The sequence below is a fragment of the Mirounga angustirostris genome, unplaced genomic scaffold, assembly GCF_029215605.1.
Source record: "Mirounga angustirostris isolate CCGP_5_RB_7025 unplaced genomic scaffold, mMirAng1.0.hap1 SCAF_10, whole genome shotgun sequence".
Classification (NCBI taxonomy): domain Eukaryota; kingdom Metazoa; phylum Chordata; class Mammalia; order Carnivora; family Phocidae; genus Mirounga; species Mirounga angustirostris.
The window spans coordinates 72,439,310-72,461,320 of NW_026991718.1; the positions used below are offsets into that span (position 1 = coordinate 72,439,310).

The 22,011-nt window shown below is 43.1% G+C and overlaps 1 long non-coding RNA gene across 1 annotated transcript in view; it reads left to right on the plus strand.

The window, feature by feature from the left end:
• LOC123851348 (uncharacterized) overlaps window positions 1-22,011 on the plus strand; it is a 52,870-nt gene that overhangs the window by 24,112 nt on the left and 6,747 nt on the right. The window contains exon 3 of the long non-coding RNA XR_006792551.2: window positions 4,798-4,844. This is a non-coding gene — a long non-coding RNA (uncharacterized LOC123851348). The remainder of the gene's footprint in view (window positions 1-4,797; window positions 4,845-22,011) is intronic.

The following is a 22,011-nucleotide window of genomic DNA, read 5'->3' on the forward strand; positions in this document are numbered from 1 at the left end:
TCTTTTACCTCTTCGGTTAAGTTTATTCCTAGGTATCTTATGGCTTTTGGTGCAATTGTAAATGGGATTGAGGAATTGATCTCATTTTTACTTCTGAAATAAATTTTTCTTTTATTTCTAATTCTCTTCTGAGTTCTGTATTCTCCTTTCTGATTTTTTCCTAATTTTGATTTGTTATCCTTTCATGTATAACTTTCCTAATCTCTTTCACTTCATTTTGAAATAGTAGGTTACTGTTCTGATCCTGTTTAAAGACTTGCCTTTCTGAAGTGATTTCATTGTCTGTAGGAATATCATTCTGCCCCTTCATTTCTTTTTTCTAACAATGTTTGTATGAAATTTGAAGTTCATCCTTTTATGTTATTCATTTCTATGTAAAATCAGATTTCCTGAACTTTTAGAAAGAGGCATGGTTTTGTTAAAGGCATGACTGAGAAGTTAGGAAAACTGACTTCATGGACGTCCCTGTTGTTTTTGTGAAGTGTTCAAAAACAAGGTGGCTGGCTGTGTTCTTCTCCCCATTTTTATCTGAAATTTCTCTTCCTTTGTCTCTCTTGTCCTAGTACAACTCAATTTTGGTTCTACTCCCCCAATTTCCTCCTCAGTGCGGGCCCTCTTGGAAAAATGCCCTGGCTGGTCAGTCTAAAGAGCTCATAGGGTTGACACAACTTCAACCCCTTCAGTCCTTCTTACTGCGGGCTCCATGCAATCAACCATTATGAACCACAAAATTCTAGATTTAGCTGTTTTTATCATGTTAACCCACTGTACTTTCCAGGGAATACCTATTGGCTATTCTTGAGCTTCCCTGCTCTCAGAGCTTCTTGATACACTGTGCCTTCCCTTTGCTTCTTCTTACATAGGTGCTGATAATTTGTAGGTCTTGTGGCTATCCCCGTCTGCTTATGTTTTGAAGTTTATGGGGATACTTTGTCACCTAGCTTTCCTATAAATATTTTCAAGGGGTTTTGGTTTTGCTGTCTAGTTATTCTGTTTGTGAAGGGACCTGGGGAGATTCAAAGCTATGCTGCTACCTCTTTCATCTTCCCCCAATTCTCTCCCCACTTTAAAATTTGGTAGGTATTACCAAACTATTTGAAGGATGATGCATGTTCTGTGGACATTTGCTTTAAATTAATAAGATTCCGGGGCTCCTGGGTGGCTCAGTCAGTTGAGCATCTTCCTTTTGCTCAGATCATGATCCCAGGATCCTGGGATCGAGCCCCATGTCGGGCTCCCTGCTCAGTGGGGAGCCTGCTTCTCCCTCTCCTTCCCTCCCTCCCCCTGCTTGTGCTCTCTCATTCTCTCTCTCTCAAATAAATAAATAAATAAATAAATAAATATTTTTAAAAATTAATAAGTTTCCTATTTCTAAACAACAAAAGGAAAACAGTGAACATTCTGGGAGGCTGTATATCCTAAGCATTTTCATTCTGAACCATAGATCTGTGAATAGGTGTCAAAGAGCTTTGTAAATAAGAGCTGGTGGGATCTGAAATTCTGTACAAGATTTACAGAACTGTATGGACTGCTCTGAGATGATCAGTGCCCCTGCAGGACCTGCTGCCTTTCAGAGGCCCAGTCGGGAAGACGGTGCATATGCCATAGCATCCTTGGAGCAGAAAATGAAGATCTTTGCAGGGTCAAGCTTGAATGTAAATGTGTTGGAGGAATTCATTTGGGCTTCTCTCAAGCCACAGGTCACATGTCCGTGTTTTTTCAGTCTCTTCAAAAATTAAGTCAGCTGGGAAGGACAGTTGGTTTTTATTATATTCTTCTATTCCAACAGTCTTCTCATTAACAACAGGCAGCTTCTGACAGGGACTTTTAGTTATGTTTTAAAAAAACTAGCTTTTTTGGACCTCATACTTAGTTTATGTCTATACTGTAGAAATAAGTCCAAACCCTCTAAAATTAGCAACTGGCATGGTACTGTCTAGTCAGCTAGTGCAGATATTTAAGGTAGAAAAAGAAAACATTCTGTATTTGACTTATCTTTCCAGACTGATGTGTGGATGAGTTCCTAGCCATTGACTAATTCCATATTTTAGGATATGAGACTTGGCAATCCTCATCCTTGTGCTTGAATCAACATTTGTCCCTGTGAATTTTGTGTTCACTCCCAATTCAGTGAAATATGAGACCACCTGCTTAGTGGCCTGATCATGTAAGCGCAAAGATCCCGCCTACATCTTCATGCAGCCCAACTGGCACTGAACGTGTCTTTAGAAAACTCAAGATGAAAACCCAGTAGAGGCTTTCTCTGGGGAGTCTCAAGGCCAGTGATGGTTCTCTAAACTGGACCAAAAGTATTTAGAGTTGACAACAGTTGAGTGAAAGATTGAAGGAACAGTGGAGCCCCTGTGCTACAGATTTTCATCTGCTTTTTTATTAAAGCTTTTCCTGAGTGCATGGGTACAATGCTGCCTTTTTTGAAGATCCACTGAAGAAACACTTAAAAGCATCAGTTTCTAGAACTAATTAATTTTTTTAAGTATGCTGCTGTCATATTCATATTCATTCTACAGAATTCTAGACCACAGGCTATCTAGGTGGTCCCAAAGGGAATATTACCTCCTAAAAACTTGAAACCTATATACTCTATCCATTTCTCATCAGTCCACCACATGATTTCCATTCATCCATCAAAAACATTCACAGAGTTAACTAAACTTCCACCAGACATCTGCATTAAGAAGTATAACCTGCAAGATAGTGCAATATTTCTCATGTAGTTATTAGAGTAAAGCCTCATCAATTATTTATCATCCATTTCCTACATGCACGGCGCCAAGCTAAATCATATCCAATGTTGTAGAGTCTAGTTTTAAAGCAGTTATTTACCTAAATGCAACTTTCACAATTGACATTTTTGAAGTATGAAATGTCCAAAGCTATATTTTTAAGTTCCATGCACAGAAGACACTGTTAATTGCTAAAATTTATTTGGCTTGTGAGACCCATTTTCTCCTCACTGTACTGGCTACACATTAGCCAGAGAATGAGAAGACTTTTCTTTTTGTTGTGTTTTTAACATGTATGCTGTGAAAAAAAGATGAGAAAGAACCACTACAGCACAGAAGGGAAAATGGAGTTTAGTGAGGGAGTAGAAATATGTTAAAGAAAATATGGAAATGCATGGGGAATAAGGAGAGGGTTTGTTGTTTGGTATTTTGCAGGAGGACAGGAGGGATATATTGGTTTTTGTTTTGTCTTGTTTGTTTGCTTTGAGCACATAGATGAGTGCTTAAGTGTAGATAGAAAACCAAAATCAGAGAAGAGAATGCAGCAGCAAGACAATGAGTTTTAAAGGAATGTTCTATACAGGTGTTTGCTACAGTAGGGCTGTTTTGTTTATTTGTTTTTGCAGTAAGGAAGTTCAGACAGTGAGGCAATGTCTGGATAGGAAACATGGATTGATGACAAATGGTTGTATGAGATACTGGCTTGTTTATTATTAATTATGTAGGCATCAACCTGGATATATATAGAATCACAGTAGCCTACACCTCACCCGCTTATTGCCCACTCTTGGAAACCATACACATCAATAGAAACATGAAGAACCAGGAAAGTTCCAGAAGGGCCTCAGAAATGACTTGAGGACTAGCGACCTACTGCTGGGGTAAAGCGCTTTGAAAAGAAGACTGAACGGGAACATGATTAAATTTTATGAAAATATGAAGTTCATATACTGTGTAATCAGGAATGACTCATCAGATTATCCAACACTAAAACTAAAGGGGGAGAAGGAGCCCTTGAACTTTGAAAGATGTAATTTTAGAACATGTAAGAGGAAATTGTACTTTACTCTTTGAGTTATAAATTGGTCATACCAATAAGTGATACAGACATGAACAAAATAAATGCAATAGGAATTTAGGTAACTGCATGGAGAAAGAACTCATTGTGAGTTCTTTAAAGGGAGCTAGAGCTATTTAAGATATGTCTATAATTTTATAAAGATGATGTCCTGAAGATCAGGGTTTTTTTTAAAGATTTTATTTATTTATTTGACAGAGAGAGAGAGAGAGAACAAGTAGGCAGAGAGGCAGGCAGAGGGAGAGGGAGAAGCAGACTCTCTGCTGAGCAGGGAGCCCGATGAGGGGCTCGATCCCAGGGCCCTGGGATCATGACCTGAGCCGAAGGCAGCTGCTTAACCAACTGAGCCACCCAGGCAACCCCTGAAGATCAGTTTTATCTTTTCACAAAAACATCTCTTGGCTTGTCTATCAGAGTAGTCTTCTGAATGAATGATACAAGGCCTTACCAACAGGGACATCCAGTACCTAGCACAGTGCCTGGTAGGAAGTAGGCTGTTGGTCTTTGCTTGATTTGTTGAATCTCTTTTGTACTTCAAAGATGTATGGCCTTCAGAAAACTGATGTTGTTTATCTAATATCCTAATATTTAATTTGGATGTGGAAGTCATTTGAGCAATGCAGATAATTGTCACTAATAAATAAACAAGTGGTATGAATTGCTATTAACAATGGGATGTTAATGCATAGGATGAAAGACTGGGTTCCATTGTGGTTTCTGCTACTACCCAAGGAGTGGTCCATTCATTCCCCCCAGATAAGTAAAATGACACAGATAAACAAGACTAGACTGAGGCAGACAGCTGCCTTAATGGGCCAATCTGGTATTGCTTCAAACCCAGCTTCTTTAAATATGTGTTTCATATTTACTGAAAGACAGCCTGACAACCACAGGTGAAAGAGGATAGGATCAGTCTCTTTTCTATTGGCTTGAATAATTTAGTTCTGACCCAAACCTGTACCCTGTGCTCCACAGAAGAAGAGCTTCGCTGTTAACTCCACCCCAATCCTCTTTGATGGCAGGTGAGTGAACTTCTGTTGTTCCTTGAGCAGCCCCCTAGGGAGCCTCAGCAGTGTCTTGGAAATCTCCCACCCCAAGCAGCTTCCTGAGATGTTCTGAGTAAGCATAATTGTTTCTATTTTATTACATTTTGGCATTCAGATTGAGTTTACATGTCATTTACAGAATGATGCCCAGAGTTCTACTCTTAATTCAACTCTTCAGATAAAATAAGAGTGAGAAACATTGTCTAGTAAATTTAAGATTTTGCTTAAATTATTTACAGTAGTCATAGATGGTTACTAGATTGGCATCCCATGAGGATAGAGATTTTGTGTTATTTCTGTACCCACATCATCCAGCGCAGCATGGGCAAACAGAGGGTGCTTAGTCAATGCTGATGGAGAAGCACGCAGATGACAGAAAGATGACAATGCTGGGTCACCCTCTCACCCTCTGCTTCGTGTGGTCCATGGAGGCACCTTAATGACCACCATACTTCATTCTCACATTGACTCAAGGTGAGAATCAGTTCAAGTTTATGAAAGGAGGGGGCATCTTTGGGAGAGAGCTACTCATTTCATGCTAGAAATAGCACAGGAAGTTCAGTTTTTCAAGCCCAACCACTTAAACTATTCTGTTCTTTCTGAGCAGCACAGTATGCTTTGTGTTAGATTGAGTTGTATGAATAGCTGGTTTTCAACCATTTTTGACCTGCAGAAAAGCTCATCACAGTGGAAACCATGTTGCTTTCAGCATGACATGGTAGAAAGAACATGAGGACCAGATTCTGGAGTTCTGAATTCAAGTCCCAATACTGTGAAACCTTGAAGAAACCATTTAATGTCCCCATGTCTCACTTACTCATTCAGTAAATACTGAGCTATTATACGCAAGACACTGTGGGGAACATAGTTTCTGCCACCTCTGGGCCCACAGTTTACTTGGGGAGATAAAATTCACTTGCAAAAAATTATAATCCAAAGCAGTATATGACAGCCTCAAAGTTGCTTTTTTTAAATTAACGGCATCGCCAGCAAGAGCAATTATTTCCTGCTGTAATAATCAGAAGGACAATATAGAACAGAGGACAGCTGAGCTTGGACTGAAAGGATCATTAAGTTTCACTGAACACAGAATTGGAGGAGAGCCGTTCAAGCAAGTGACACGGCAGGAGCAAAGGTGCCGAGGCAGAAAGCGCGACGCTGTTTTGGGGTGGCTGGACAGATGGTTTGTGTGGGTGGGCTGTGGGAGAGAAGACTAAAAACCTGTTTCTTCCATGGCATGTGCTAGGAACTTTTTCATTTTAGTTGCTACACTGAATAAATAAATTAAGGAAGGTTGGTAGAAAGAACCCCAGAAGGAAAGGCAGGAAACCAGACATCAGCTTTGTCACCAATTTTCTGGAGTCCTTCAAACGAATCACTATGGGGCTGTGTTGTCCTCAGGTGTCTAATGGAGGTAATTGGGCTTGTCCCTACATGGTCCTAAGCGTTACCAGGGTGAAATGAACAATCAGAAAGAAAATTTCCCCTAACATGAATTGTTACGGATTAAAGTAAATTTAGATATTCCTGGTTACAGCAAATGTGTATACTTTCTTCCTAGAGTACTTTTCAGGGTAATCTCATGTCTTATTTACAAGTGAAAGAAACTGTATGAGTGGGGGAGGGGAAGCTCAGACTGTGATCATTTGGGTCAGCTAGCAATACATTCAACAAAGTCTCCTGGACAGAGGCAGTGTGGAGATAGCTGCTTGGTGTCACACGAAGAGACCCATTGTGGCACCTGAAGAGAAGCCAGGGGAGCAAACCTCCTGGAAGTAGGAGACTGGATGGAAGAATTCATTGAGCCCAGGAATATCATCAGATTGCAAAAGCCTCCTGGTGTCCTTCAAATTCTACACCATGACCTTGCTCCAGCAGCTCATGACCCGTGCACAGGTTGCTGATGCAGAACAGGAAGAAGTGCTCTTTGCCAGTGACTCACCTGGAGCCAATCTGCTTTGGCAGCCAGCCACCAGGCCAGGATGGGTGTGCCTCCACCACAGCTTCTTGGATGAGTCTTGCTGCTTTCAGCCAGCTTTCCTCAGCTCTGAGGTTCCAGGATGGACTCTCTACCAGGTCGGAGTCTAAGAACAGCCACCCATTTCTCAAATGGGATTTGGTTTAACAGATTCTTTACTGACTCAAATCAGGTCAAGATGACCATGGAGACATCCCCTATGCAGATCCCAGGGAGTGTGGCTTCTCTTGATGTTTACACTCTGGGGATATGAGAAGGTTACTGGCGGACAGACCCATCCATGTGGCCCTGCCACCAAAGCCACAGAGGAGCGGCTGTCTTCTGGGAGTTTTCCTTGGCGCCCTTGACCAGAGTCACTGCCATCTGTCAGGTCAGTGACCAGATGAGCTCATTTCCCCCAGTGCGGTGAGTTATCCTAGAAAATCTAGGCCAAGCCCCTATGAAGCAGAGCCTCAAGGCCTCCAGTTTTCATCACAGGCATCTTCTTCCTAAGCAAACACTGGAGCGGACACCTCAGGTAGCACCCACGGGCAGTTCCAGGAAAGGAAGTGAGGACTGGGTGGCCATGAGTTTGGGGCTGGGCTGAGATGCACTGCACCTATATATTCTGTTCCCTAGGCAAGCTAATTTGGGGCCAGTATCAGGTGTCTCTAATTGGGAGAATCCTGGGCTCCCTCATTCAACTTGGGCCATGCCACATAGGAGTCCCAGAGGAGAGGTACAAACATAGTGGGAAAGGACCTAAGTGTGCAGAAGAGCAGTGTCACCAATCACCATGTATGGACAAGATGAGGACAACTAACATCGCTCCATGTAGAGAATTAGAGCAACATTTGTCTGAATCCTTTTTTTTTTTAAGATTTTATTTGTTTATTTGAGAGAGTGAGAGAGAGAGAGAAAACATGAGCAGGGGGAGGGGCAGAGGGAGCAGCAAGGACCCTGATGAGGGGCTCGATCCTGGGACTCCAGGATCATGACCTGAGCCAGAAGCAGGCACTCAGCCAACTGAGCCACCCAGGTGCCCCTTGCCTGCATCCTTTGAGAAAGTCTCTCTTCAAATTCAAGTGAGCAAGAAACATTCATTCTGGGGAAGTTCTCCACCATGTAAGTCTCCTGGTCTGGGAAATGATACCAAAAACACCTCCATTTAAATCTGGACGTAAAAATGCCTGTCATTTTTTGTGTGCCTACTACTTATATCAATATTATTTTGGAAGGATTGGCTGGTACATGTGACATGTCTGCACTACCATGAGGTGGATAAGTGTCAGAAAAGTATTGTTTATGGCATTTAAGAGTCTGTCAGTGTCCTAGTGCTGTAAATGAAGACAAAAGTTAGACCTGAGTTACAACTCCAAGAAGACAAGCACAGAGCCCGATGGCGAGCTATGAACAGGACTGGCATTTCACAGCAGAGCTGCCATGAGCGAGATCAACCTTAACTAATTACACCTTGGCATACAGCAGGGAGTTGCTTGGCAGCCCAGAAAAGCCCTGTCAAGACAGGAGAGGGTCTGAGCCTCAAGGTTTTCGATTTGCATGCTGAGCCATCCAGGCGGACCAGGGTCAAATGAGGTCTCTGAATCATGGGGTTAACCATACTCTCGCCTGAGTCTTGAGGACCTGGTACGAGTGAGCCATTAGGAACATGTGGAGGTGTGTTGCTACAAGTCTGCAGCATATAGATTTATGTTTCTGATTATTCATGGCTTATTTTTATATAATGACATATATTTACAATAGACATTTATGTACCAAATGTCATTATTTTCTCCCAACTTGGACTAGGCTAAAAATTTTAGGAAACCTGTCTTTACCATCACATGTAGTTCGCAGAGTTGGGACATATATGTAGAAGATGTTTCCACTCCTCAAACAAGGTGGCTTTGGGAGATTCATTGGATGTGTAAGATTTTCATTCTCTGATACCTACCTTCTGGAAATGTGTCCAAAATAGTTTCACGAGAGCACAGTTCCAAAAGCAGCAGGACGGACATTGGAGTGGTTGGGGATCTGTACCTGGGCTTCCTCTGTGTGTGACTATTGCACTGGAAAGGGTTTGATTTCTTTTCTCTTTAAATTTTTTTTTATTTGAGTACAGTTGAAGGGTATTCTCTTTGAGCAACTTTTCTCAAGAAGTAGAATAACCCCAACCTGTTCTGCTCACTCCTTCACTGTGTCCCCTCAATATTTATGGACTCCTTTCCCTTGGAATTGTTTGCTGCATGTTGCTTTGTGATCATTCTTGTCTAGTAAGCCAGAAGCTCCCCAGCCCTGGGACCTGCTACCTCATTAGCCAGGATTTCTCCAGAGCAGGGCCTGGTTCTCTCCCATCCAGTCTTGTGTACTCATGGGGCAGAAGCATGCGCCTCATCTTCTGTCTCCTCCCCAGGGCCGTTGCATTGGCCCTTGACCTTAGGTTGCTGTCCAACCACATGGCTGCAACAGGACCATGGGCAAATAGGCCTCCTCTTCACAGTAAAACATGCAATCATGGCTGCAGCTGATTCAGAGACCACGGAGTTTGGGAATTACTGGGAATTCTCAGGTGGCTGGTGGAGGTCTGCTCCTTCTCTCCATTCTCATGTGCTCTCTCTTTTCCTTTCCTTCCTTTCTCTTTGTCTCATGCTAATTTTCTGTACCCTAGTCTGAAAGCCTTGTACGTGCAAGAAAATTTTCTGCATCTGCCTGTACGTTTTGCACAAGCTAAAATAAAAAACAAACCCAAAAGGTGAAATATACTGCAAAGCCCTGGCATTGCCCTTGAGTCTTTGCAGTTGGTGGTGTCATTGCTCATGAGCTGGTGAAGCTGCGAAGTGGAGTGGGGGTGGTGGTTAGATGCCATTAGAGAGTTTTGGAACCCCTTCTCTGAGCTTCACCATATCATCCAAATTATTTGGGTCCATTTTGGGGCAACTGCTTGGCCTGAAATTGTCTTCCAAGTTTGTTCTTTCTTTCTTTCTTTCTTTCTTTCTTTCTTTCTTTCTTTCTTTCTTTCTTTCTTTCTTTCTTTCTTTCTTTTTTTCGTGAATTGGCTGCATTTAGCAGAGTAGAGTTAGTGTTTTTAATGGCCTGAAAAATGATATCCAGATGCTCCACACAAAGCAGGGGCCCTTCCCTCTAATTGTGAGCCTGCCACAGTGATCCTGAGCCTGGTCCCTCCCAGCTGGACAGTTGCCCTGAGCTCCCAGGGGGTCTACCTTGGGAGACTGCTCGGGAGCTCCAACTGGCCCCAAACCCAAGGAAGGAAGGCAAACCATCTGGAATGCATCGTCCAGATCGGCTCCACACTGCCCAGGCACTCTGACAGCTTTTTGGGACTGCTCGAGGCTTGGATTTAATCCATCAGGCTCTCCAGTCTGAGGCCTCCAGACCTCTCTGTCTCCTTCCAGAATTTGGATCCCACAGAGGCACCATTAGGCCTGCTAGCCACTTCCAAGTTTGGCTTACTCAGGAAAAGGACCAAGGCGTGCTCTGAGAGACACTTTGCAGCAGCTCTTGGACTGGTTTCAGCAAGAGCCTTTCCCTTTCCACCCCTTCTATTCCCACTGCCATATCCTGACCATCCACTCCAGCCCTGATGATTGACGCTTATTTGGAGAGGAGAAAGAAAATTTGTCCATTCCAGGATGCTTTGGGGAGCCTTTAAAAAGGACAACCTGGCTTTCCATAGCATCTCTTCCCCATGCAAAGGCTGCTTGAGAGAAATAAAGGGATAAACTCTATAGGGGAGGGAGTGGTTAGAAAGAGGTTTAGAACTATTCTCAAACCAAATTGTAGGAAAAGGACTGAGGGTTTAAAATATTTTTTCTCTGAAACCATAAACCCCTACAAGCTATCAATGCATTTATTGCCAATTATTTTTTTCCTAGAGCAATAAATATTTTGTTAGAATACAAGACTAAACTGTTCCTTTAAAAGGCTAAACATCCTTCTTACCATTTTTTCCTCTACTTCTGATTTATTTCTTCATAGACAAGAAGAAGATAATTCCCCCCAAATCCCTGACCATGGAGGCACAGATTCCAAGTTAATTGGATCCAAATTTAGCAGAATCTAGTATGTCTCGAATCAGGCTAGTTCGCCCAAGTGGTTAGAGTGTAGCAGCAGTGAATCCCAGAGTAACCCAGAACCCCCACCCAAGAGTAGCCTCTGAAGCCTCCAGTATGTTTGGCAACGGGCTATGTTTCATGTTCCTGCCTGAGTCGTCCACCTGGCAGTTGTTTCTGTGTCGAGTACTCATCCCTGCTTCTTCCAGCCCCACTTTTAGTCTCTGCTCACCCCTCTGGTGTTGGCCACCTGGAACCCCACAGATTACACCCTGGAATCAAGATGGAGTGCTGCCAGCGACACAGGAGTCTCAGCAGAAGTGAGTGGAGAAGGCCACGCTTCTGGATATCGTCCCACTCTCTCCCCAGGGTCACCTTCACAAAGGCTGCGTAGGTGTATCAACATTTGGAGCAAGGAGGAGTTCTTACTGACCCACAGCAGACAAATTAGAGTCGAGTAGCAGAAGTCCTCTGGCTATTCCACATAAGGAACCTCTAACTGGCTACTCTCCCCTAGGTTCCAGCGTTCTGCAGTGTCACTCAATCTACGCCAGCCTTCTCCAGCATCTTCTCTTGTATTCGCTCCCTCTCCTCAAGTATCTACCAATTCTTTATGCAGAATAATTTAGCCAACTCTTGTCTTCTTCCAGGCAATGCCTTTGGAGCATCACTTCTGAATGAAAAGAGGCCTCAAGGTACCACGGTGGATGGGTCACTATATCCCTTCCCCATGCTGAGGGTAAACCATGAAGCACTTGCCCTCTTTAGGCCGCCTTGGTGCTGGGTCTCACAGGGCAGATGAAGAAATGTGGCTTGGGCGAGATAGGGCTGGGGAACTAATTCAGTGCTGAAGCTGGCCCTGGCAATGCCAGTGATAGGTAGATAAGCATCCCAAGGCCATTAAAATCTCAGCTTTGATTTCATACCAACTCAAGCCTAGGATTTCCAATCTGGCAGACGGGCATAGCCTCAGGGAACTGAAGAGGCAGTCAGTGCTCAGAAAACCTCTGGAGGGGCAGATACGATGTAGGAGTTTTGAAGAATCTCCAGAGACCAGGTTTGGGTATAGGCCAACACTCCAGCCCAGGAAGGGGATCAATGGAAGCATAGTTCTCCACCCTTGGATGGTTAGTCAGAGTGGAGCTCCAGCCTCAGAAGGGGACTTAGGTGCTAGGCAAGATATAGGGGGTTACATATTGGATACCACAGTCAAAGCTCTGGTGAACATGGAGGATATAGGCAGAGCTATAACTCAGAGCCAATATGCATGACCAGTGGTTGCCACAGAGGCCTCAGATCTGTGGCATATTGACCAGCAAAGATACAAGGGGAGTAAAATAAGCACTAGGGTTATAGGAGTGGGCACCTGGCCTTGGGAACAGAACCTAATCCTAAATCCCACTGGATGGTAGGGTGAGTGGGCTGGGCTGGGCTATTTATGTACTGAGCCAGCAGGGCCAGTGAGGTTGGGCTGGGGGAAGGTAGAGGAAGAGGGAAGCAACGAGGAGACTGGTCATCTTCAGCCTTAATAAAGGAGAACATGTTTATTATTAGAACAGCACCTCCCTGACACTCTGGCCATGTACCAGCCTGAAGAGGTGGGGAAAGCACCGGATTAGGAGTCAGGAGTCTGTTCTAGTCTGGTTCTAGTCAATAGCCAGTTGTGGGCCCTTGGACATTTATTTTCTTTATCTGTTGGGCTTCAACTTCCTCATCTGTGACATTAGGAGATGGGGTTAAATCAGCGATTCTCAGAGTCTAGTCCTCTGACTAGCAGCATCAGCATCACTTTGTAGCTTATAAGAAATGCAAATTCTCAGGCCCCACCCCAGAACTAATGAGTCAGAAACTCTGCCAAGGGAACCTAGCAATCTGAGCTTTTAGCAAGCCTCCAGATGATTCTGATGTATAACAAAGTTTGAGACGCACTAGGCTAAAAAATTTCTAAGTCCCTGCATGCTCATATGCCTTTGGAACTGTTAGGACAGATGAAATAAATGTCTCTGTCTCTGTCTCTCTCTCTCTCCTCTCCCCCGCCTCTCTCTCTCACACACACACTACAAGCCACATATAACTTGGCCAGTGAAATACCAGTCTTCTGATGTGGTAGTTAAAAGCTCTGTGAGCAGGTCTGCACTCCATGTTCCAGAAACCCAGCCCACATCCTCTTTCTCATTAGCCTGTCACTAAAATCAGAGCCTGCCTCTACAATGGATACATTATAGTTCTAGTCAGCAGGTGGCAAATTGTACAATAAATTCTTGTCTCCTCTACCTCCTGCCCAATTAGCTGGAGATAAGATAGGAAGATTTACTCTTTTCCACAAGCAAGGTCACAACCTGAAGTCGAAATAGAAGCCAGTTTACATCCTGGCCCTCCTGAGGCTGCTACAGCGGATTGGCTAGGAGGCAGGTGGATCTGCCTGGTAGCAGGGATTTAATAGGCAAAACTGTGCAGGGAGGAGAACCAAAAGGGAAGAATAGCTGTGCTAAGCCTGTTGCCTTCTAGTTTAAAAAAAAAAATTATAGATCTATTTATAACCTGTCTTGCTCCACAAAGGATTTGCGGCACTGCCTTCTTGTTGGAAAACCCTTGATGCCAATACTTGGCATTTGATACCATGGAGTTTTCTGAGCTGACGCAAAGGGCGAAGTCTTGTTCACACAGCCTCTGTGGAGGGTATAATGGCTACTCTAAGCAGTGTGTTCTAGAATACCCTCTTCCTGCTCATCCCCTTCCTTCCATCTGCTTCCACAGAGAAAATGGTGGTCACCATGGTCCTATTCCTTTTTGTTTTTATACTGCATAACCTGACTCCTGGCTTTACATTTTCCCAGTTCACTCCAGTAAACAAGATCCACTAGGAAATGTTCAAAAGATCAGTTTGAGGAGTGGTTGTCAAAGGTCTGTACACACAGGGAACTCTTCAGCTTCCCTTAGGGGTCTGTTCCTTGTGGGTTTGTGCCGACTGAGGAATCATTGGTTAGCTACTGACCTGGAATTGATTTGGGCCAGGGGAGGGGGCAGGATTTAAATCAACTAATACCCAGTAAATGCCTAGAAGAGAGCCAGGCCCATGGTAAATACTCGATAAGTGTTACTTAAAAAACCAACCAACCAACCAACCGACCAACCAACCCAGTAATGGACTCAGATTTGTACTGGAACCATCTAGATTCTCTTTGGGAGAAAATGGGCCAGGGCCATGGTTTCAACTAGGTTTATTTCTTTGTGGCACTAATTGATCCCTGTGATTCTGAGTCCCCAGTTCTGGCCTCTTTTTCCACTTTTCCTTATCTCCTTAGCCTGGAACAGTACTCAACACCTGAGTCACTCCTAGTTTTTCATAATAAATAATTCCAGTTCCTTAATAAACCCCTTCAAAGGAGATTTACAAGAGAGATTTAGTACCTATACAATGTCCCTGGCCACTGGACTGATAAAAACAAGTAGGGACAGGGGTGCCTGGGTGACTCAGTCAGTTAAGCGTCTGCCTTCAGCTCAGGTCATGATCTCAGGGTCCTGGGATCCAACCCCACGTCAGTCTACCAACTCAGCGGGGAGCCTGCTTCTCCCTATCCCTCTGTCCCTTCCCCCTGCTCATGCTCTCTCTCTTGAATAAAAAAATCTTAAAAAAAAAACAAACACTAAGTAGGGACTGCCTCACATCATTTTTTGACATTGGCGAGCTTCCCCATACCAGGTAGTCTTACTTGGGGCACTGGAGGCCTTGGCCCCTGGACTTCAGGTATGGTCAGGTCACTGGTACCACCTTGCATTGTTTAGATCCTGCTCTACCTCCAGTGGCCCTCAGTATTCTGCATGTAGATGGTTCTCCCCGCTTCTTCCATTTATCTATGACACTGCCTACTAGGGTTCTTTCTGGAACTTGACAAACCATTTATAAATTTTTATAGGGAAGAGACAAGAGCAAAGAATAAAGACATTTCTTTTCTTTTTTTTTTTTAAGGATTTTATTTATTTGACACAGAGAGAGTGAGCACAAGTAGGCAGAGTGGTAGACAGAGGGAGAGGGAGAAGCAGGCTCCCCACTGAGCAGAGAGCCGACGTGGGGCTCGATCCTAGGACCCTGCGATCATGACCTGAGCTGAAGGCAGATGCCCAACTGACTAAGCCACCCAGGTGCCCCAGATAAAACATTTCTAAAAAAGAAAAGATACCCTACCAGATATCAAGACTTATTATTAAGCAATAGAAATTAGAACTGTTATTGGTGCAAGGATATAAAAATATACCAGTAGGATAGAAGAAAGAAGCTAGAAACAGACCCACATGCATATACAAATATGAAAGAGAAGATACGACAGATAGGCAAGGGTGATGGTGGTCCATTCCATAAATGGTACTGAAAAATTGGTGTCCATTAATATGGAAAAAAAAAGAAAGAAAATAGACCCTTACTACAAACAAAGATGAATTTTGTAAGATTATTTATTTATTTGAGAGAAAGAGAGAGCGAGCATGGGGGGGAGGGGCAGAAGGAGAGGAAGAAGCAGACTCCCCGCTGAGCAGGGAGCCTGATGCCACCTTTCCCAGGACCCGGGGATCATGACTGGAGCCAAAGGTGGACGCTTAACCGACTGAGTCACCAAGGTGCCCCAAAGGTGAATTTCTGATATAATAAAAATTTAAATGTAAAAGGCACAATTTTAAAAATCTTTTAGAAGAAACTATGGAGTAAGTTTATGAACTCAGAGTAAGAAAGAGTATCTCCAATAAGCCACAATAGGCAGAAACCATAAAGGAAATTTTAATGCAAATTTCTACATTAAAAATTTTAAACTTCTGCTCATTAGAATTCACCTTAACAAGAGTGAAAAGGCAAGCCACCGTCTGGGGAAAAATATTTGCAACATATGTTAACTGGCAGAGGATTACGGTCTAGAATATATGAAGGACACAAATGGATCAAGAAGAAAGAGAAACACCCTAATAGTATAAGAGACAAAAGACATAAACAGGCATTCACAAATGGACAATGAACAAGTGAAAAATGCTCAACCTTTGATTTACAAAATGCAAATCAAATCTACCTGATTCATATCCGCCAGGTAGGCAAAAGTTAAAAAGTCCAACAATAACAAATACTGGGAAGAATGTGGAATAACCTGAACTCCTATCTTATCAGTGTGAGTATAAATTGGTCCTAGTATAGGAAAACAATTTGGCATCTCGTTGTAAGGGGCAAGGTAAGCACACCTGAAAACCCAGCAATTCTACACCCGAGTATATACTCTAGAGTCAGTCAGTTTCCCTCTCTCTTTCTTCTCTCTCTCTCCCTTTCTCTCTCCTCTCTCTCTCTATATCTGTATCATATCCACATTTATGTCTCTATACCTGGAGACATTATACAAGAGTGTTTCATGCCACATATTCAGAATAACCCACCCAAATATCCACCAACACTAAATGAACATGTAAGTTTCATTATGTTCATTCAGCGAACGACTATACAGCAGTGAAAATGAACAATAGCTACACACATGAGAATGGATGGATCAGTCAGTGCCTGGCAGAAGCCCCACCCGCCCCTCCAGGACGTCCTCCCTTTGGCCCCAGCACAGTGTCTCCCTAGTCCTTTACACACAGAAGCTTTCATCAATTTCAGTTGGGACTATTATTGATCAATTCCTTGAAAAAAATTAGAACAGATAAGACAATGAAATACTCCAGCCTTAAACATCTTATTTTAACTTAAAACATACAAATATGGGTTCATTTGCCAGTCTTTTGATGAGAAAGTTAGACTTTTCATTTGGGCATGAGTTCCTCATCATCTTTCTTGCATTGTTCCAGTTTTCCAAGCTGGAGCAAGAACGCAGTCCCTTGAGTAGCCCAAGGTCACAAGGCTTGCAACAGACCTGGTACCAGAATGACTTTGTGTTTCTCAGCACAGTGCTGAGCGGAAGAGTGGCCTATAAATTCAGTTGAATTGCACGGAGCTACTTGGAAGGGTGCCCGACAAGGGTTGGGATGGGGACAAAGAGGATAAGCCGTAAGATGCAGGCAGGTGCCAAAGAAAACTTGACTTAAATTATCACACTGCCTCTCGTGGTCATCCCCAGATCAAGTACTGGGCACAGCTACGTGCACATACACAAAGCTTCACACAGCGTCTGTCTCTTTTACCTGACGGCTCACTCTGGGACTTAATGCTCCTTTGGTGTGTGTGTTGGGGGAGTGGATTGGGGAGGCTGGGGAGGGGAGGAGGATACGGATGGTGAGGAGCAAACTTTGGCTTCCCTCCTGAGCTCAGCTTCCCCGGCATCCCTGGGCCCTTCTCTGTCCAGTCTGTGCTCTGAGGTCAGAATCAAGTTTACAGATATTTAAAAGTCTGCACTTGACCCTGGAATACTGGCAAGCTCCAGAGAAATTAGAGTTCACAAGTACAGTTTCCTAGGGCTGTTAATGCTTTGTGTGAGAGCTTAGCAAGTGCCAAGGAGACAGTCAATATACATGTGTATGTGTGTGTACATGCATGCGTATGTGTGTGTTTGTGTGTGCCCTTGCACGTGATCTTTCCCCAACCTAGGCCAGGCAAGTACAGATTGCACGGGGAGTCAGGAAGTACCCTTCCAGTTCATGGCTCCTAGAATTTCAAGGTGCACATGCTGCTGTAGATTTTATTGTTTCTCATAAATATTATCTTGTTTCCCCGCACATAGGCTATGCTCTCCCAGGCTTTGCAGGGGAGGCCATGCAAGTCCGGCCTGTTTGTTTTGGCTGGGTCTGCTGAGGGATAAAGCAGGGCCAGTAGTGACCCTTCCCTGGCCCTTCCCAGGGTGCTGGCAGCCAGCTGTGGGGGAACACGCAGCTGCATGGGGGGGGGGGGGGAGATGGCCGGGTCCAGGCACAGCGGCTACAGCGGCTGGAGCAGGATGTGGGGGGAGTGGTGAAGTAGAAACCCTTTAGCACTGGGTTTTCTCATCCTCCTGCCCACTCAGAGATCCTGGTTTTGGAGAGCTGGAGCATGGCTGTGCAACTGCTGCCTGGCAGGAAAAAGGAGGGAAATTCCTGAAGTACTCCTGATTAGTACTCCATGAGTATTAATCATTTATTTCCTGTTAGTATAATTTAGGTTCTTGAGAGATTTGGGCTGGGCAGGAGGAAGATGTTCTTTGAGAACAAGGGTATTTAAAGTCTGGGTCAGAAGCTCAGATCCCTCTAGAACAGCCTCCCGATTTTATAGATGTTCAAACTATAGCCCAGAGAGGTTTGCCGACTTGCCACAGGTCACACAGCTCATTTGATGGTACATATCACGAAGACTTTTTTTTTTAAGTTTTTATTTTAATTCCAGTTAATTAACTTACAGTGTTATATTAGTTTCAGGTGTACAATACAGTAATTCAACACTTCCATAATCACCCTGTGCTCATTACGACAAGTGCCCTGCTTAATCCCTATCACCTACTTAACCCCTCCCCCCCAACTCCCATCCCCTCTGAGAACCATTAGTTTGTTCTCTATGATTAAGAGTCTGTTTCTTGCTTTCTCTCTCTCTCTTATTTTTTTCCCTTTGTTTTGTTTCTTAAATTCCACATATGAGTGCAAGCTTATAGTATTTGTCTTTCTCTGACTGACTTATTTCTCTAAACATTAAACTCTCTAGCTCCATCCATGTTATTTCAAATGGCAGAATTTCATTCTTTTTTATGGCTGAATAATATTCCATTATATATATCTCACATCTTCTTTATCCATTCATCAATCGATGGGCACTTGGGCTGCTTCCAGGTATTCGATATTGTAGATAATGCTGCTGTAGACATCAGGGTGCATGTATCCCTTTGAATTAGTGTTTTTGTATTCTTTGGGTAAATACCTAGTAGTGCAATTGCTGGATCATAAGGTAGTTCTATTTTTAACTTTTTGAGGAGCCTCCATACTGTTCTCCACAGTGGCTGCACCAGTTTGCATTCCCATCAACAAGGCAAGAGGGTCCCTTTTTCTCCGCATCCTCTCCAACACTTATTGTTTCTTGTGTTAGCCATTCTCACAGGTGTGAGGTTATCTTATTGTGGTTTTGATTTGCATTTCCCTGATGATAAGTGATGTTGAGCATCTTTTCATGTTCTTTTGGCCATCTGAATGTCTTCTTTGGAAAAATGTCTATTCATGGCTTCTGCCCTTTTCTTAACTGGATCATTTGTTTTTTGGGTGTTGAGTTTGATAAGTTCTTTGTAGATTTTGGATAACCCTTTATCAGATATGTCATTTGCGGATATTTTCTCCCAATCTGTAGGTTGCCTTTTCATTTTGTTGAGTGTTTCCTTCACTGTGCAAAAGCTTTTTATTTTGATGAAGTCCCAGTAGTTCATTTTTGCTTTTGTTTCCCTTGCCTCAGGAGACACATCTAGAAAGAAGTTGCTACAGTTTATGTCAAAGAAGTTACTGCCTGTGCTCTCTTCTAGGATTTTTATGGTTTCCTGTCTCACATTTAGGTCTTTATTCCATTTTGAATTTATTTTGGTGTAAGAAAGTCATCCAGTTTCATTCTTCTGCATGTAGCTGTCCAGTTTTCCCAACACCATTTGTTGAAGAGACTGTCTTTTTCCCACTGGATATTTTTTCCTGCCTTGTTGAAGATTAACTGACCATATAATTGTGGGTTTATTTATGGATTTTCTATTCTGTTCTATTGATCTATGTGTTTATTTTTATGCCAGTACATACTGTCTTGATGACTACAGCTTTGTAATACCACTTGAAGCCTAGAATTGTGATGCCTCCAGCTTTGCTTTTCTTTTTCAAGATTGCTTTAGCTTTTTAGGGTCTTTTGTGGTTCCATACAAGTTTTAAGATTGTTCGTTCTAGTTCTGTGAAAAATGCTGGTGGTATTTTGATAGGGGTTGAATTAAATGTGTGGATTGCTTTGGGTAGTATAGACATTTTAACAATATTTTTCTTCCAATCCATGAGCATGGAATGCCTTTTTATTTCTTTGTGTTGTCTTCAATTTCTTTAATCAGTGTTGGATAGTTTTGGTTAGGTTTTTTCCTCGGTATCCTTTTATTTTTGGTGCAATGGTAAATGGGATTATTTTCTTAATTTCTCTTTCTGCTGCTTCATTATTGGTATATAGAAACAACAGATTTCTGTATATTAATTTTGTATCCTGTGACTTCTTTTTTTTTTAAGATTTGTTTATTTGAGAGAGAGAGTGTGTGTGTGTGTGTGTGTGTATGGGGAGGGGCAGAGGGAGAGAATCTTCAAGCAGATTCCCCGCTGAGTGAGGAGCTGGACGCAGGGCCTGATTTCAAGAGCATGCAATCATGACCTGAGCCAAAACCAAGAGTTGGCCACTTAACCAACTGAGCCACGCAGGTGCCCCTATATCCTGTGACTTTACTGAATTCATTTATCAGTTTTAGTTTTTTGGTGGTCTTTCGGGTTTTCTACATAGAGTAGAATTTTGTCTGCAAATACTGAAAGTCTTACTTCTTCCTTACTGATATAGATTCCTTTTATTTCTTTTTTTTTTTTTAAAGATTTTATTTATGGGGCGCCTGGGTGGCTCAGTCATTAAGCGTCTGCCTTCGGCTCAGGTCATGATCCCAGGGTCCTGGGATCGAGTCCCACATCGGGCTCCCCGCTCTGCGGGAAGCCTGCTTCTCCCTCTCCCGCTCCCCCTGCTTGTGTTCCCGCTCTCGCTATGTCTCTCTCTGTTAAATAAATAAATAAAATCTTAAAAAAAAAAAAGATTTTACTATTGGCCTGTAGTTCTCATTTTTAGTGGAGTCTTTATCTGGCTTTGGTATCAGGGTAATGCTGGCCTCAGAGAATGAATTTGGAAATTTTCCTTTTCTCTTTTTTGGAATAGTTTAAGAAGAGTAAGTATTAATTTTTCTTTAAATATTTGATAGAATTTACCTGTAAATCCTTCTGGTCCTGGACTTTTGTTTGTTGGGAGTTTTTTGATTACTGACTCAATTTCTTTGCTGGTTATTGGTCTGTAAAAATATTCTACTTCTCCCTGTTTAAGTTTTGGGTAGTTTATATGTCTCTGGGAATTAATCCATTTCTTCCAGGTTGTCCAATTTGTTGGCATATAGATTTTCATAATATTCTCTTATGATTGTTTGTAGAAGTCTTTTTTTTTTAAAGGACTGAATCATTCAGAAAATTTTCACACTAAATGAAAAGCAAATTAGCAACTGACTTCTCTGTTTACTAGCTCTGGTACTTTATGCAAGTTATTTTCCTTCCATGTCCTCCTCTATAAAATGGGATAAATAACACCTTTCAAGACCATTGAAAGGATGAATAAGTTGACATGTGTTTGGAATCGATATCAAGCTCTCTCAGGGCTCAGTAAATGCTAGTTCCCTTTTCCTTCCTTCAGTATTCATTTTTTTTTCCTTCCTGCCATTTAAAATCTTTGTAAGCAAAAATAAAATAAATCCACACCTTATTTCATGGACAGGCTTAGCTCAAATCCATATGGTAAGGCAATGTCAACAAAAATGTCCCAGGCAGCCCAGATACGTCAGTGGCATTGTGAATGGCATCCTGGGAAGGACCTGAGAGCAGAGGCTGAGGTGGGGCCGGGAAGTGGGGAGGGGAGTGAATTTACTGAGGGGAAAGGCCTCCAGATGGAAGGTCAGAAGAGACTCTCTTCCCAGTTAAAAGAAGAAATGTGCTAAAGGAGGGGAGGCGTCTGGGAGATGACAGTGACCACAAGAGAAGAGTAAGATGCTCTTCTCTCGAGAGGACTGGAATGCCATCTGTGGGCGTTGGATTAAGTAAGAAGGCCAGTGACGACTGAACAGCCCACAGATCCCAGGAGGGCAGCAAGCAGGGCCAGTCAGTGCTCCAGGGCAGGAATGGGAGTGTCAGAAAGGTGGGGGCTGCCTAGGGATGAAGTCCAAGGAGAGACACCTCCCCCCACCCCCTGCAGCACCGTAAGCTGAGGAAGGACATGTCCAGCCCAGGCAGTGTTTGGAGGCAATGGCAGAGAGGGGCTTGCCAGCTTCATATACCAGCCACCAAATTAGGGATTCTAAAAACTGTTTTATGTTCATTACACTTCTTCTTACAGCTCCTGTGCCAGAGATGCTTGGCAATGGGGAGCAGACTACTTGATTTGCGTAAT